Here is a 14,018-nt window from a genome sequence, read left to right as displayed (position 1 = left end):
TCTTTCACTCCTCCTTCTGATTTACGCGATTCAACTTTACTCCAACTATCTTTCACTAGAAAGTTAAAATGTAAAATAGGCAAGTATGAGAGAAAGAAATGCTCAGCAAGTTCGTTAAAGCATAATAGGATAACTTCAAAATATTTATGTTTTTCAAATAAAGCCCACATCTGCTATCATGCAGAACATTTTAAAACAACGTGTTTCTGAACCCCATAAAAAGTTATATAATATTAAAACCTTTTATAATTGAGCAACAGGGGTTTTAATCACAATTTAAATCTCAACTAGAATCCGAATTCGTAAGAATCGGGTCAACTATTCGTATAACAAAATCAGTTGACACAAAGAGATTACCTTTAAAAATAAAATATTAGCCATCACAGGTTAATTATATCAACCAAGGTATTGAAACTTTAAAGAACTCAAATTTAACAATCCTTTATTGGCTTACAACAATGAATATATTTTTCTTTCTGCTTACCTGAATACTTTCATCACTTGAATATCATAACTGACAATCAACAATAAATATGATTGGACGCTAAAATTTTGACTACATCCGCTGATCAGCTGGAATAAAGTCCACTAATATAGGGTACTCAGGCACACATTGGCCTATAATGATGGACTAGCTCTGCTAGCCTCTTACACAGCTGGACTAGCTCCGCTGGCCTCTTACACAATATTGCTGGACTAGCCCAGCTAGCCTCTTACGCAATTTTCCTATCTTTAGAAAAGAATTTGGGTTAATCGACATCCTTAATGATTCAACTCCCTATTTCACATGGTCAGGAGTAACCTCAACAACTGATGGTGAAATAACTAGAATAATTAGTAATTCGCCGATCACACGATAAAGATCCACTGTATAGGGTATGTTGGATAGCATAGTTATTCACTATCTATCGAGAATGAAATCATCTTCTAGCAGAACAATTACTAGCATATCATGATTTTAATAAACCAATGATTATCTGCATACAATGTCTCCCAACAACCTTTATACAACAGTTTAAATTTTGAATATATAAATATTCATATATTCTCAATTTAGAATATGAAAAAGTACTTGAAAATCATAATAAGAAGTTTGATATGTAAAAATTAAACTATTATAGAATTAGAATATTGTAGATAAACTTGCCTTTGATTTTAAGTAGTTAGTCACACTCGCAACAACACAAATATTCTGTTATTCTGAATTCCCATGACATCACCATCTTTTACTTGATTAAATCTCTGATTTGCTGCTCATGCAATATTGCAAACCCAATATGTGAACGGCCCTATCTTGTATCGAAAGGCTTTTCGTGCCATACTATTCAACTCTTCATCCATTTTATCTGGTCCTGATCGTCTCGAACGATCCGCATCTATAATTAAAAGATACATCTTTATTCACTTAAATGATAATTATTCAACGAACTGCTCGTCTGAAACTCTATCGTCTACCCAGACGATGGCCCACACATATAAAAAATAATAAACACATGCATCTTGACCCACGTACGTACGTAATTCACATAACATGTTATTCACATATTTCACGCAAAAAATAACTCATATTGTCACAACATTCGACTTGATATGCTTAAAACCGAAATCGAGTGGAAATACGACTTTTTAATAAATATGCGACTCAGAAATGTTTACAAAATAAGTGACCTTTTAATACAAAAGAATTTATGTCTCGAAAATATTTTTAATAGAAGCAGAATATTTTTCTAAGTCTAGACGCGTTCGTTTTCGTCTTAAATGGATAAAAGGTCTATTTATTATCATTAAAATACAAATAATTCAATTAATATTAATATTAATTGATTATTCACTACCTTTATATATTTTTAAAAGCTCAAAATAATATTAAAATATTTTTTTCGATTAATTTTAAATAACAGAATTTCATTTAACTATTTATAAATAAAAATAATTGATTAATCAATTAATTAAATCATAAATAATTAATCAAAATTAATTATAAATAATTAAATCAAATTATGATTTCCGAAAATAATAACAGAAAAAAATTCTGGAATTAAAATAATTTAGTTAATTATCTAAAATAATTAACCAAATTAAATTGTGAATTATATACCAATTTTTGGAAATTAAAAATGATTTTTTTAATTATTTTTAAAAATAATTCAATAGAAACAGTTTTCCAGATTTGGTTTTGGGGAAGGGGGATCAAACAGCAGAACATTTGAAGAAGACGACCGAAATTTTTTGAAGAACTCTCCAGAAATTTTGCAGAATCCGGTGAGTTTCGAACATTCCGGCAACGTTTAATTTAAGCCAAAATGTAACACCCCCAAATCCGGGGTCGGGGATCCGGGTTGTCACGAGTTTCATTTCCCTTAATAACACTTAATCTTAATAAACAACCAACTACTGCGTACTGTGACCCCACAATATACACACACACCACAAGTTATAGTCTCAGAGATGAATACCAAAAATAACACGTCATTTTATTCCACAATTATAAGCCATTACACCTCAAAAGGGTTTTTGAATAAATTTATATTTCTTTGCCATTATTATAATTCATATAGATACATAAGTCTGGTACATCAGAAGTTGAAAACCTAGCCTATTGGTAATTCCTACCTCAGCTACATCGGCATCAACGCCTACAGGAAACTGCAGAACGTTTCCTATCCGCTCGCAAATTGGGAGCTTGGTCCTGTTCATCTTGTCTATTTGTTTTTGTGTGATGAAAGAAGAAAGCAAGGGTGAGCAACAAGCCCACCAAAATAATATGTATAATGATTTACAATATGCGAGCATCCTCATAGTACTCATGAAAGTCTTGGTCAAGTAAAAATGAATCAAGTTTGATATCTTAACGCGACCAAGTCGCAAAATATTCAGTATATATGTATATATACTTTTCAAAATCTTGGAAGTCCTTTTCCATGCCTAATATACACAGAGTTCCAGTTTATAACTGTATAAAAATATCGTTGCAAGGTGATCTCATATATCTAACCTTGTCTCAACATTTTTGTGAAAATCTTTGTCATGCATAAGATAATCATTAACCAGATATAAGTTGAAAAGATGAATTTACAAGATACTCCAGTATATTTTTATCTTTTCCAAATACTACTTGAACTACCGCCGTTCAAGTTATAATTAGTTTCAAAAGTTCATCACACCGATGAGACTACAAGATAAGACTTGAATAGATTCAATCTTTGAAATATCATTTGAAAGAAATGAAGTTACGAGATACTTCATTAAGTCCCGATATATATATACACCTATATATATAGACATTTCATACACTCCTTGAAAACCTCTGTTATGAAAATTATAAACAGAGTTGCAATATCCAATGAATTTGGAAAGGAGAAAACCTTGGCATAAACCTGATATCTTGCTGATCAGGCAAAGATACCAATAAGTAACATTTTCTACTAGTAGATGGATGAATCCCCCACCGGTCATCACCCTGGCCGTATTAGGACCTTGTGCTGGACCGCCACCCGGCCTCTTACGCGTTGATGGACTGCCACCCAGCCACTTACACTTTGATAGACCGTACCCCGGCATGTCGCTTATGCCGAATCAATTAGATAGACTTACTTCCCGAACGTTGGGTAAGTAATCAATTCATTTATCAAAACAGCAACCTCGTTGTGAATATAAAATACACCACAGAGCCGGATCCATCAGGTTTTGAGCGAGTATTTAAATCTCCTTCAAAAGGAAGATCTTAAATCTAAAAATGAGTTTTGGGATCCGCTCTAACTTTTAAAAATCATTTTGAAGACTCGAAAATACTTTAAAGAATGTTTAGAGTAACGCTGATTTAATAAAATAAATCAGTCCCGATATGTTGGAGAATATCTGAATATTATTATTTAAATAATATTCCCATGAAGGATAATCTCTATAAAAATAATTGAAGTAGAAGTTTTAAAACTCATACTTGAAATGAATAATAAATAACCAAAGATATACTTATACGAAAGTACGATCTTTATTTGAATAATCGAAAATAAGTTTGATTATCAAAACATCATTGCTTTATAAAATAAAGAATATTATTTAATAAATAAGCGGAGTCATAAGTCCTCGAATGAATATTCAAAATAATATTCATTAAATAAAATAAAGTTATTGAATAAACCTTATTCAATTAATAGTTTTGAAAACTATATCCATATATATATAAGTATATATATATATATATTATACCCGGGAACATCGACTCCCGGTTTAGAAAATGTTCACCTTTGGGTCCCCTATACTAAGGGTATACGCAACTACTGCTTATCTCTAGCATGGTATTATGCAGTTTATAAGCAATTGAATCAACAATTAGATATCAAGATTACGAAACAGGCTTGCATATAAACCATATCAACATGCTCTAATATATCGCAAGATTTGCTAATAACCATCATGCATCTATCACAAGATAATGCATATACATATATACATCACAACAACAGTATAACGGGTAGAAAACTTGCTTGAGTATTCCCGGATAGACTTAAGCTTAGAGTGTGTCCGATAACCTATGAACAACAACATAAGTCAGAATTAAACCCCGGTCGCTTAAGAAACTAGACTTTAACCAATTGAACCCTAATGTTCGCTTTTGCGCTTAACGATTCACTTAAGTCGCTCGAGTACCCTCGGCTCCACCATTTTTAATAAATTAACCATTAAGAATTTTTAGGAGATTCTTTCGCGAGTACCCTACCAACTGCCTAAACCACTTTACATAATTGTTTCATACCCCAATTAGTCATTTAAGGGCCTTAACCAAGGTTTCAAAATTAGGCGAGGGGTAATGGTTCGGTCGCGAAACGCCGTTACTTAAAACGGTCGTTTCTCCTAAACCGTACATCGGATTCAAGCGAACCACATATCAAAATGAAGATCGTAACATGAACTATCTAATAATGGTAATGGTCAAAACCTAACAGTGAGTTCACGGGTCCTGATGTTAAGAACAAAAGCAGTCTAAGGTAAATCGGGCATTACGACGGCTAAGTTTACGCGATTACCAAATTTGTACAACTCCAAATCAATCCACAATCAATCCCACTATCATTACTACAACCAAACTCCATCCATACTCTACTAAAACAGCCCCAACATCTCAAGATTTCCAATTTATACTACTCTCAATCATGAACTAAAAGCTTATACTTAAGTTCATTAATCAATAATCAAGATTTACAACTCCAAACTCATTATAAATTCAACCCAACTTTAAATATACATGGATCATACTTCCCAAGAACTAAACCAAGCATAAAAACTCTAAATATTCAAAATTAGGGCTAGGGTATGAGATTATACCTTCCTTGGTGAGTAAAAGTAACTAAGGAGCTTGGAATCACCCTTGAAAATCCTTACCAAAGCTATATCTAAACAAAAACACAAGATCAAAATTTTAAGTTCTTGAAAACACTATTCACTCTCTTCTTCCATGAATTATTGGAAGAGATTGTGAAGGAAATGGAACCTTAGATTCATAGGATATTTATATCTATTTACTAGGAACCTTGGATAATTACCTCACTAATTATCAAAGCTTGGAACTTGAATTTGGATTTTCTTTTTTTTGAAAAAGAAGAATGGCCGAGAGCTTTGTTCTTGAGGAACAAAGTAATCTTCTTGATTTTTTTTTGTTATGATAATTGTTGGCTTGGTTGCTTCCTTTTTTGCTTGTTAATTAACCTTTTACCATGGTAAAAATTGTTTGGCTCACAGTTAACCAACCAACCCTTCCCATTTGGTCATGCTTATGTCATCTACTTATGTCATCTTGTTACACTTGTCTTTCTCTTGTTGGTGTGATGACATCATCATCCACTAACCTCTTTGATTAACTTTTAATTACTTGGCTAATGACCACTGATCTGTTATACGGTTCACTTAACTTTCGTTCTCGTTTATCGTTTGAGGGATCATCCCCGGGATCTTATTACTTGGGTTCCCTTAACCTTTCTCAGTACATTATATTCTTTTTATGATCCTCTCTTATAATCCTTGAATTTAAATCCTTTTTATCCTGTTACCTTATACTCAATTCTTTCGGTATCTGGTGGATTTTCGGGGAAAAATCAAAGTGTTTGAATTTGGATTCTGACGATCTTTACATACACTTATATACCATATAGAGTACTAATAAGATCTTAGAATAACAATAAAAGAACCTCTACAAAGTGTTGCATGAAAAGTTTTCTTATTCAGCATAATCAGCAAAATCACTATTCATAAGGGTTACAAAAATTTCCAAAAATTAAGGTTATTACACAAAACCGACCTGTTTGCTTCAGTTTTTAACTGCAAATAACTCTAAATCACTCCCACAGTCAAGATAATCACATAATATCCTCACCCAAAATCGAAATCAAGTTATCCGGCAAAAAGAAGCAATTTTCCGGTGAGCTTCGACTTCTCGCAAAATCACAACCAAACGCGATGATTATTATTGCAAATCGAAGCTTACAATCATACAAACTAAGTACCAATAACAATAATCTCAAACAATCAGCAAACAATTCATAAAATTGATTTATAATTTTCGAAACACCCCTCGAAATCGACTAATTAATTTAACAATAGAACGAACAAATTAATAGCATGATTCGACTGAAAATCACATCAGGAAGTTAATTATGGCATCAAACTCACTCAAAACTTTATAGAATCGAAATCCCCAAATTTGACAAGGAACCCTAGAATTCGAAATAGAAATATTACTGACCCTTTACAGATTTTGATGATAGGAACATGTAGAACAACATGAGAGCTTCAAAATGATTACTCATATGATGAATTTGGTGCTCCCTATCACCTTCAAATTAAGCTTTGATCTCAAGAACACACCAAAAACAATTTTAGAGGATTTTTTTAAATTTTTTTCCAAATTTTTTAATAAAATTCTAATTTTTAATAATACTTTTATTAATTAGAAAATTATTTATAATTACACAGAAATACCCCCTAAAATGATTTGGAGCCTAATTATATCATTTAATAAAAATAATTAGCCTAAAAATAATTATTAATGGGGAATATTTTGTTTTCGAATAAATACAAAAGTTATGCCAAAATTTCCCATGAATATTCCAAAAATACAAAAATATAGAATATTTGAAGGATCTTTGATTTTATAAAAATCAAAATACGAATTTTGTGGGCTTTGACGTCCCGTTAGGGCCCCGGTCCGATAATTTTTATTAAACCAAAATATTTTCTAAATTAATAGCAAAACCGGAATATATATATAATGTATACAAATGCACACCAAACGAGGCAAAACAGGTAACACGTAATAGACGGACTTTGACACGCATCCAAATTACGTATAATTTCATATAAATACATTTTAAACATGTTATAAATAGCCAAAAATTACTCTGATTCTTACGGGACCACAAATATTATCTACCACATGTTATATCATTGCAAGGAGCATTTTAAATAACAATATACACATAATAATTCATTTAGCACGTAACAAAATAGGTGTCATATGCTTTTTTTATATATTTCCACCATTCACCCACATTCAAGGTGAACCCGGATAAAATACCAAATATACTTTTAGACGTGGATAAAATACCTACTCAATCCTGTAATCTTAAAATGAACTCAATTTAACGAAATCTCTAAAATGATATGCTTTTAATAAAACTCTAAGAATAGTAAAACTAGGTAAATATTTTTTCACAAAACTAACAGGGATCGATACCGAACTCATAATTAGCACATTGGTCTATTTAAGGACAAGAAAACATCACATTGGAACAAAATATCCACAATTTTATTTCTCCCATACTGAAAAATCACATAAAATATCCCGATAATCAAATAATAAATTCTGAAAATTTGAGATATTTAAATTTTTTGAAAACATTGTTATTTACTTCATATTTTAAATTTTGTGACTTTGTATAGTAATATTTCTACTGTATTTTGACAAAAAGGAAATTTAAAGAAAAAAATATGTAGATAAATGGTTTTTAGCCACCTGAAAATGGTATGAAAGCATAAAAAATGGGATATAAGCCATATATGATAATTTTGTTTTATAGAAAACCTCGTTTGCAAGTGTTTTTAATCAGAAAGAGTAATTCAAAAATAGAACTTTTTCTTCTTCAACATAACGTTATAATACAATTTGGATAATAACACATTAAAATAATGAAAAACATTGGATAGCGAAAGGAAAATAGAAAATACAACAACTTCAAAGCAAAAATACTTGAAAATACAGCTTATATATTGAAAGCAACTAGGGACACTCTGACCTTCAAATTTATTAAATTTGAGCATCTTTGATAGTGGTTTCCACCTTCCGCACCTTCTCCACCACCTGAGCACGAATCGCAACCAAATTCTCCATAATTATAGCTTCATGTTATAGTATTTCATGTTCATCTCCTTGTAAAGCTGGTGAACAGCTTTCGAAACACTTCATGTCAGCAACTCGTCGAGCCAAATAAAGTAAGCACATGTCTTGCTCATATATCACTCCCAACATCTACCGGCGTATTCATTAGATATCTCATGTTCCACACCACAAAAGCACATTTCTTGCCTTTCCATTACAGCAATGGTTGATATAAATGTATGATTGAGATTATAAATTTATGATAGAAATGACAATTGAAAACTGGTATTTATATTCAAACATTTAAGATGACCTTATCCCTTTGGATTCACATCTTATCCTATCAGATTTTTTGGTCATCCATTTTTTCTATATTATCAATATTGCAGAATGAATTTTCATTATGTTATCTGAATTATAGCAGAAGTCACATGCATTCTTCTTCAATTAATTTTAAATGACTACTCAGTGTATGTATTGAAGTTTGAAAAAATTCACTGTAATTGTAGAGTCACTTCAACACATGAATAAAGATTCACTATATTTTTAGTGGTTACTTCTATCAGTGATTTTGTAGTGGTTACTTTTATTAGTTATAGTATATGCTAAGTCACATACAAGTCTGAATACCTTTGGATTCACAGCTTTCACCCTCAGATTTTCTGGAAGAGTACTAACGCAGGAAGACATTTTATCAATGTCCCGATACTTTTTATATTTACGAATGTTAAAAAGAAGAGCCTCTTGAACCCCCAAGAAACATTTCTCATATAAAACCCTTAGGCAAAAAATGAACTTACAAAATGTAGACGACCGTGCAAAAAATCAAGAGTTGCAGCGCAAAAATTTAAAGGCAACGAAGGCATTCATTGACTCCCACACCTGGAACACGATGACTCCGATGATACTGATGAATAACCTACTTGATATATTGTGGGTTAATTGATATTTGTATTATTGCAGCGTACTAGTTTTTATTTCTGTATCGCGTTGTCGTTGTCTATGGACAATGTAACATTTTCTGATTTTGTATTATTATGTAACCGTGTGTTTTTTTAATTTCAATTAAATACGTGGTATTGTAATTTTTTGAAATTTGCACAGTTATGCCTATCCAAATTTCATTTTTTGGCTTATATCAAAGTAGGATACAAATACTTTAATACATGCCAATAATTTTAAATTTTATTTTAGAAAAACATGTTTAATAGGCTCTTGAACATGCATTCATTAACTAGTTTAACAATATTTGAAGTACAATATATCAGAATGGATATTAGTACATTGCTTTGATGTTATGTGATTGCATTTATGTTTGAAATTAAGTTTGCATTAATATATAAATAATGTAAGGGAAGAAACAGGAAAACAAATAATTTAAAGGGAATCATCGGACATATAATCATCGGAAAGATAATTCTGATTTTGTAATAGGATGTGTTGCTCCATTTCTATAAGCTCTCTCCCAATAGCATGGAATGAATCTTGTGCCAGATGAAACATATAATGACGACTCCTACGCAAAAACATTCGGTTAATTTCCTTCCTAATACGTGCCACAGTGTTAATCACTTTTCGCCTAAATTGTGACCAAGTAGGACCTTCCCCGACTTGAGGATACATTTTAAGGGATTGACGAACGGGAACCCTTACACCCATAGTAATTAGGTCACCTCTCAACCGGTCCGATTCTTCAAGTCGATAATCCCATTCACGACGTACATCGGCAAAGTTCTCTTTTGGATCGCTAACCCTATGACTACGATAATTATCATCTCTTTCTCTGAGCAAGCTGTTGCGATTTGTGATAGATGATATTTTAGTAATGTTATGAGCCGTTTTATATGTGGTTTAATATTTTATATAGGAAATGTTGTTGGGTGAATACTTTTAAAAGTATCATTATTGAGAAGCGTGTAAAAATTCTAAAAATAAGAAAAAATGGATATCATGCATAATTTCAGTGGAAATAGTAGTTGGCGTGAAATAAAGTTACTGTAACGTCTGGGAAATTTACGTCTGTATTATATCATATTTATAATAAATTATGTGTGTTAATTTGTCATTTATGTGTAATTAACTGTCAAACCCTAATTGCTATGTGTTACGTGCATTCTGTGTCGTCCAAGTATTTTTATGGTATTTTTCAGATACTTTATTTTTGCATTTATAGCTTTCATTTCAAAAGTTATACGACCCGAATCATGATTTTAAAGCAGATATTTCAAAGAAAATAATGGGCCTTATTTTTCATCAAACGGCTTTTACCATCGCATTATTCTGAACATCTAGGTATTTTACAAATTTTCTTGTTTCACGAAAAAGGACTTTTCCAGGCCCCATTGGGTGTTAAAAAGCCCACAAAAATCACATTTTTATTTTTATAAAATTATAGGACTTTCATTTATACCATTTCTTTGTATTTTTGCATTATTCATAATTTTTGGGAAATTTTGACATATATATTGTATATATAAAATATTTATAAATTAAATTTTAATACTCAAAAAATATAAAATTAGGGGCTTATTAATTTTAAAAGATGTAGAATTAGGGCTTTAATTTTAACTAGGAGTATTAATTTTACTACTATAAATAGCCTAATTTTTATTTAATTATTATTAATTAAGTAATTAAAAATCATAAAATACACAAATTCTCTGCAAATCGGGTCGGGAAGAACAGGGTAGGGTCAAGATTTAATCGACGATTTCGAACTGATTAATGCATCAAACCAAGTGATTCAAGTACCCAAATCGAAGGTTTTCATCTATTCTTTCTGTTTCCAGCATCAATTTCATGTTTCAATTCGTAGTTTTTGATTTTCGATTTCTAGGGCTTATGTTCGAATTAGGGCTTTTTGATTCTAGGGTTATTATGATGTTTTGATGATTGATATAGCTTCCTGATGTTATTTGCAATCGATTCATGGTGTTTAATTGAACAAACGATGTCTGGATAACAAAGTTCGATTATTAGGGTTTATGTTCAATTTTCAAAACATAGCTTCGTGATTTTGGTGAATATTTGGTTCCTGATATGTTAGGGGTTTGATTATACAGTTCTTAAGCTTTGATTTGCACTACAGAACATTGAGTTTCATGTACAGATGAGTAATTTCGTATATTGGCCAGATTTTGAAGTCGGTTTCATCGGAGTTGAAGATTACGGGATGTTTTTGGTATGAGTTGGCCGGAAATAGATTGGTGAAGTAATTTGGAATTGAAACCCTATGAAAAATGAGCCAAATAGTTCTGTTTTTAGCCTGAAAACGGGCTGCCGGAATCCTGGCTGGTCGCCGAATTCTGGGCAGAATCCGGTCATGTTCTTCATGACCCGGAATTGACCCGTTTGACTCGTTTCCAGAACCCGGTTTTGATCTGATTTGTCAGATGTTTGAGTTCTGACAAATGTTTCTGGAAAATAATTTTTATATTTAGTTTTAATAATTATAAAAATCAGTTTTATTTATTTTATAAATTGATTAATTAATTATTTAATTAATCGATTTATATTATAAATAATTCTGAAATATTTTCTAAAAATCAGATTTAATTATTTATTATTTATTTATTAATTATTTAAAAAAGATTATTTATTTTGATAATTAATCAAATAATTTCGAATAAATCATAATAAATTCATTTTAATTCCAAAAATTATAGAAAAATCATTTTCAGTTCTGATTTTTCTTAAATAATTATCTAAAAATTATTTTAGGGTATAAAAATTAGTAATAATTATTTATATTGAATAATAAATTGAATAATCTATGTTTAATTGATATTAATTAGACCGTTAGTCCGATTCGAGTGAAACGAAAGTCCTTAGACTCAGAATAATGAATTATTTTCATTAAAAATAATATAAAACCTAATTTCTTCCAGAAATTAGTTGACCTTGTTATTTGTTTGATTATAAGATGAATCGCGTGCCAAGATGAGTCTGATAAATTCCGAAAAAATGGGAAACGAGTCAGATAATGATCAGTTAAGCGATCAGCGAGTCGATTTTGATTCTAAAAATTATTTTAACTATAAAAATGATTATGTGGTTTATGTGCTTATGTGTATTATATGGTTAATTGAGTCTTTCTTATTAATATATAATATACGAGTCAATCATAAGCGCATGGGTAGATAATAGGAACGATGTGGAGTCGATCCGAGACGCAGTTGAAGTACGAAATGACTAAACTAGTCTATTTCTCTAACAAAAGCTAATCTAGCAAGGCAGGTTGAGCCGGTGATAGACGAAGGTGATATAATTGAAGTGAGTCACGCAGAAGGCAAGTTTTTCCCCTATTCTAATTTCAAAATAGTGATATTTCTTCAGATTCTTATCACGCTTGCACTCTTTTGATTTTTGTTCATAAACACTGATACACACTTGTTATTCTCTTGTTCATATTTCATTTCAATTCTTGATTTATCTTTTTCTTTGAATTCCTTATTCATATTCCAATTGTTACTCATATATATTGATATATTCTGGTGATTAGAATATATCAAAGCATACCGATTATTCCGGTTGCTACTCGAAGGACTGGATAGTAATATTTTTGGGGGTTAAGTTTACTTAATCCTAAGGACCGGGACATAACCGAATCCTTGAGATAGGCTGTAGTGCCTGGGTACCCGACTAGATCTATATAGAGGGATATCAATTTGCACTGTATCCTGGTTGATCAGCAGGGTATAGATGCGAACTTGTGTCCAGTTTAGTTCATTTATATTCGCCAGCAGTGGCCTTCTTTCTATTCTCGTAGGGTTATATCTTTGTAGATATACCCAGATTACCGATTAATTTATACTGCTTTAACACTGTTTATATTTGGTGGACTTGTTGAGCAGTTTTTTGCTCACCTTTTTTTTTGTTATTCACCTTATTATTTTCAGTTAAGAAGGGATAGGAAACCCATCAGGACTCGAGTGGTAAAGAAGCGGGTCAAGCCTCGGGGTCCTCTCATACCCAAGGTCTTGATCCTAATCCAGGAAGAAAGCTTTGAGTTGCCCGAACAGGTGGAGTGTAGATAGTTAGTGTGTGTGTTTGAATAAAAGATGAAGTTAGTTTAAAATTGGTTAGACAATGATTTTTAATAAAGAGAGTTTGTAAGATTTTGAATTTGGTTTGTAATAAAGTAGTTAGTGGTTCTTGTTTTCATACTTCAACCTAAAAAGATCCTGGTTAGTGTTAAAAAGGGGTTTAAATATATTTCTTTATTATTTTTTATTCAGATTGTATAGGTGTGGTGATTAGCTAGTAACCCCCAGACTTATACCCCGAGTTTGGAGGGCGTTACAGTTACGCAATAAATGACATAAATTACTGTATGATTGGACAAGTCATCTATATTTTAAACATGTAGCTATTTACATTACTGTTTGATTGGACAAGGCATATTTGTTTTCAATTTTAACATACATATCATTATTGAAAAGCATGTAAAATTATATAGATGAGATAATGTTTACATCTAACAAAATTATGCATAAATTAACTTGGAACTCAATAATGTCTGATTGGGAAAGTCATTATTATTTCAATATTGAAAATGTAGTCAAATGAAGTGGCTTTGTAAAGCTTTTTTATGCTATAAATATAGTGTGTTATCATAATTGACATAATGTAGTAATTGAAGAGTAAT

Source organism: Apium graveolens, chromosome 10 (genome assembly GCF_009905375.1).
Source record: "Apium graveolens cultivar Ventura chromosome 10, ASM990537v1, whole genome shotgun sequence".
Taxonomy (NCBI): domain Eukaryota; kingdom Viridiplantae; phylum Streptophyta; class Magnoliopsida; order Apiales; family Apiaceae; genus Apium; species Apium graveolens.
The sequence above is the reverse complement of the archived record's forward strand: the minus strand, read 5'-3'. Positions refer to the sequence as shown.